This window comes from Penaeus vannamei, chromosome 19 (genome assembly GCF_042767895.1).
Source record: "Penaeus vannamei isolate JL-2024 chromosome 19, ASM4276789v1, whole genome shotgun sequence".
Classification (NCBI taxonomy): domain Eukaryota; kingdom Metazoa; phylum Arthropoda; class Malacostraca; order Decapoda; family Penaeidae; genus Penaeus; species Penaeus vannamei.
This window is the reverse complement of record NC_091567.1, coordinates 16416301-16421551: the sequence shown is the minus strand read 5'-3', so window position 1 is coordinate 16421551 and position 5251 is coordinate 16416301.

Sequence of the window (5251 nt, the reverse complement as noted above, 5' to 3'; positions counted from 1 at the left end):
CTCCCCCCTCTCTCTCTCTCTCTCTCTCTCTCTCTCTCTCTCTCTCTCTCTCTCTCTCTCTCTCTCTCTCTCTCTCTCTCATATCCTCCCTTTCCCTCCCTCCTTCCGTCTTTCCCCTAGTCACTCTCTCCACTGGTTTACGGACCCTTGTAGTTACAGGTTTCGGGTGGACCATGTCGGGCAGCGAGAACCTGTCTCTGTAGACTGTCATTCAATGAGACAGGTTGCTGGCAAGTGTATAGTCCCTCGTATAGGAGTCAGCTGTATGAAATGTCAGGACTGCAAACATTTTTTTTTTTTTCATGTGTGGTGTCAGTCAGTCGGTCAAGCGGCGGTTAGTCGGGCGGTCCTACAGTCAGTCAGTGTGTCAGCCAGGTAGTCGCTTACTGACTTATTAATTCAGCCACTCACCTTAGCCAAGTCGTCCTCGAAAGTCGTGGCAGTCGGTTCGTTACTCACACACGCACAAATTCTCGGCCGAATAGTGGAGGTGACTCATTAACTCCCTGGCACCTGCTATGTCTCCTCTCGTTCACTCATTAACTCGCACCTTTTGATACTCCTCCACTCCCTCACTCATTCACCTCCATACAGCCTCGCCCATTCATTCCTTCACACCCCCAGCCCTACCCCACTCCCCCACTCCCTCATTCTCTCGCTCACACCCACTCTGAATGAGCAGAGCCTACATACTGACTCGTGTGCCGCCGCTACTGAGCCCCGCAGTGCGCACATATGCTGCTTCAGGTCCACTGCCGGCCGAGCTGGCTTTTTAGGGTTTTTTTCCTTGACATTATTGATTTTGCGTTTTTGATCTTGCGAAACCTTTTCTTTGATGTTGTTCTATTTTGTATATCCCGTTGCATTTTTTTCCTTTGCGGGGGACTTGCAAACTATTTTTTTCTTTTTTCTTTTTTTGAGGGAGGATTGCAGTTATCTTTGGTGGTTTAACGTGCCTTTAAGGGAATAAACTTGGAATTTCAATTATAAGTAAAGATCTTTGGCGTTGTTTGTGCATACTATAACAGTTTCTTTTATTGTCGCCACTTTGTCATCTGCTGTAAATCGAGTTTTATGTTTGGTATACTAGAGAATAGTATTTTTAATGCTTTATTCTGAACCGTATTTATGTTGACAAATGTGGAAAGGTATGAATGAGAACGAATATCTTCACAATACAAGAGATGTATTTAGCCGGTTTCGATTATATCTGACGAAGATATAATCGAAACCGGTTAAATACATCTCTTGTATTGTGAAGATATTCGTTCTCATTCATACCTTTCCACAAATGCTTTATCCTGTTTAGCTTACGACAAACTACGACTTTTTTTCATTTTGCTATGATTATTTTACTAGAAAAGGAAAAAAAATTACTTTGAATTTAAGAATACGGAGGCGACTGTGCCCGTGCTATGTTCTCGGTGCACTGACTCTCATATACCCTCGTGGCGGTTTTTTGTTCCCTGGAGGTCAAGTTGGAATTATGTAGTTACGAACTGCACCGCCGCTCGAGTCCGCACGGTGAGGGGAAGGGAGGAGGGGGCTACTCCCTTCCCCTTCTCCTTTAGTGGGGGTTGTCCTATTCCCCTCCCTCGTTAGGGAAGGGTTGTCCTCTTTCCACAGGGAGACTTCAGTTAGTTTGTCTGTTCGTGTGGTATCTGGTAACCTTATTAATTTTTACAAATCCGTTTATTAGTGCATTGATTACTGCGAGCGTAATGCAATAGTTAGTAGTAAATTGATTATGCTATTATCTGTCATCTGTGAGTGCGATAGGTAGGAGCACAGCCCTTGACAGCTCGGCAGCAATTTCTCCCCCGTCGTTGTCGCTGTTCCCGCCGACAGCGCCTACCCCAGGAACTGCTGCTGTTTTACCGGCAGTCTTTGGTGTGGATCGATGTACAGCACTCCCCCTCACACTCCCCCGTTCCACTCCCCCTACTCTTCCCCACCCTCCCTCCCTCCCCTTCTCCTCTCGGTCCTCCCCTCCTGCTCCCCAGTGCCGACCACCCTCCTCTGTCCCCTCTCCCTAACTCCCCTACTCCCACTCCCCCCTTTCTGTGGCCGCCCCTTCCGCACAAGGTCAAGCAGGTCACTGGGAGACTCGGAGACTGGGTCAACACGTTACGTCAACACTGCGATGGCGGCGCCACGCGAGATGGCCGAGTCGCCGGGAGTCAACACGGGGTATTGACTCTGTCTGTCTGTCTGTCTGTCTGTCATACTTGGCGATTTCTCTCTCTCTCTCTCTCTCTCTCTCTCTCTCTCTCTCTCTCTCTCTCTCTCTCTCTCTCTCTCTCTCTCTCTCTCTCTCTCTCTCTCTCTCTCTCTCTCCTCTCTCTCTCTCTCTGTTTTCCTCTCTCTCTGTCTCGTCTGCTGCTCTCTCTCTCCTTCCGTTCCCTCTGTTTCCCTCGCTCCTCGTTCGTTCCTACCCTCCCTCTTTCCCATTCTTTCACTCCTGTTTTCACCCGCTCCCTCTTTCCTTCCTTGCTGTCTCTCGCTCCTTCTCCATTCCCTCTGTCTTCCCCTCTCTCTCTCTCCGTCGCTCCTATTTTCATTCCTTCACCTCCTGTTTTTCTCCCGCTCCTCCCTCCCTCCTTTCCTTCCTGCTTTGTCTCGCTCCCTTCTTCCTTCCATTCCCTCTGTCTTCCCTCCCTCTCTCGTCTCGTCGCTCCTATTTTCTTTCCCTCTTCCTTCCTTCCCCTCGCCCATCCTCTGCCTCGCCACCCTGCCTTCCTGCTTCCTCTTCCTTGTATCCCTCGTCTTCTTCTCTCCTTCCTTCCCCTTCTTCCTCCTTTCTCCCTTCCTACCTTCCCACCTGTTTTCTTTCGCTCTTTCCTTCCTTCCTCGCCTACCTCTGCCCTCTCTCCCCTGCTTTCTTTCACTTGGCCTCTTTCCCTGTCCTTCTTTTCCCCCCCCTTTCCTCCTTCCTGCTTTTTCTCCTTCCCTACCTTCCTTCCATAGTTTTTTCCCTCTTCCCCCTACCCTCTGCCGCCTCTCACCTCTCCCCTGCTTTCTCTTGACATTCTTCGTTCTTTTCCCCTTTCCTCCTTCCTGCTTTCTCTCGTTCCCTCCTTCCTTCCATAGCCTTCCCTCTTCCTGCCCTACCCTCTGCCGCCTCCACCTTCCAGTCTTTTATCCTCTTCTTCTTCCCCTCACTTCCTTTCTTCCTTCCGTGCTCCCTTTCCCTCTCTTGATTATCTCGCTTTTTTTTTTTTTTTTTTTTGTGTGTGTGTGTGTGTGTGTGTGTGTGTGTGTGTGTGTGTGCGTGTGTGTGTGTGTGTGTGTGTGTGTGTGTGTGTGTGTGTGTGTTCGCGTATTTTTCGTATTTCACTTTTGGGTTACCCCCATTCTCTGTCTCCCTAATATCTTGTATTATCTGTATCTTCGTTTTCTTCCCTTTTTGTTATGCCTTAATTCTTTTTCTTCTCTTTTGGTTTCAATTTTTTGTTTTCATTCCCTCTTTTGCTGCTTATTTATCATTAGTATTTATTATTTTCATTTATTCCTTTACTTATTTTTTACTCCAGTTTCTCTCTTCCTTTTTTGTCCATCTCTACGTTTACTCCATCGCTTTTCCCTTTTCTATATGTTCCTCCTTTTATTTCCATCTTCCCTCCTATTTCCATTTTCCTTTTTCCTTCTTCGCCTTCCGACGTTCCTTGTTAGCGGTCATGCTCATCATATTTTTCTGTTGTCTCCGTGTCTTTAGTTTCTTCCTCACTTTTATTTATATTTTTTTACTTTTTTATTATATTTTATCTATTTATTTACTTTTTTACTTGTTTAAGGAAAGTGGCGTCTTTTGCGTTTTTTTGTGGGGGGGGGGTTAGTCTCGGTTCTTTTCCCTCTTTTATTTACTTTGGGTCGCGTCTCGGTGTAATTCCCTTGTCCCGTTTCTTAGTTTCATGTTTATTTTTCTTTTTAATCCCTCGGTTGGTGGTTTGGTTCTTTCCCCGCTTTCCCATCCCTCGTTCATTTCATTCCTCCTCCTCTTCCTCCTCCTCTTCTTCCCCTTCTTTCTCTTCTTTTCTCTTTTGTCTTCTCTTCCTCCACCAATTCCTCCACGTCCTCCTCCTTCTCTTCCTCTTCTTTTTCTTCGTCTTCTTGTTCATCTTCTTCGTCTTCTTCTTCGTCATCCCCTCCTCCTCCTCTCCCTTCTCCGTCACCATCCCTTCCTCCCCCATCTCCTCCTCTTCTACTTCTTCTCCCTCTTCCTCCTCCTCTTACTTCTTGTCTTCTTGCTCTCGTCCCAACACCTCCTCTCCATCCCTTAATTTTTCCGAATGCGTTATCGGTAAGGAAGTCCCTGTTGCGTTATCAAGATGACGCTCCGCCGTCAGGCAGCCTCGACTGAAATTAGAAGATGGAGATCAGTTGGCCGAGGGAACGAGAGAGAGAAAGAGAGTGAGAGTGAGAGAGAGAGAGAGAGAGAGTAAAGAGAGTGAGAGGGAGAGAGAGTGCAGAGAGTGAGAGAGAGAGTTGAAATGAGACAGAAGGAGAAAGTGAATAGGGCGGGGTAAATGAGGTAGAGGGAGAAAGGAAAGAATGAGGACGGGCGGTAAGGGTGAGGTCGAGATGGAAAGTTATTGAGGGAGATTGATTTGGAGTGAAGAGGGGAGGAGGAGTGGATAGAGGGAGATACGAGGAGGATTAGATGGATAAGGAGAGAGAAGACTGGAAGTTAGTCCATTTGCGGCGACGCATTGCTCGTCGTCAGGAGCGGGCATGGGCACCGCGCCCTTGCCCGGGCAGCCGAGGCACAGGCGGACCGGGCTCTTGTTCCTCTGCTTTAAGACATTAGCGCCACAAAATGTTTGGCTTTCTTAAAGGCGCAGTGACGCGGGCCTTTTGTGGCCTGATTATCCCTTCATCTCGCCACCTGCCGCGCGCTCTTCGCCGCCGCCGCCTGCGCCCCTGTCGTCTGCTGCTCCTCCAGACGGCGCTGTGGACATGTTTTATGTTCAGCAGCTGCAGAGTTTTGGCAAAGCCTGTGGAATGGACATGTCAAGCAGGATTCCCGGCCGCTCCCGTTTCCGGAAATCTAGAATTGAAACTAACGATACAATAAATTCTCCGAGATTCGACCGGAAACCAGAAAAAGCAGCCGTACTGCATGTAGCGGCGGCGACGCGAGCGATCGGAGGGTGGCCTCATCGCCCGGCCCAGAAGCCATGTGCGCTCCTGCACCCCCCCCCCTCTTGCTGTCCCCCTGCCGAGTGCCTCGTTGGGCATCGCTGTGCCGCCG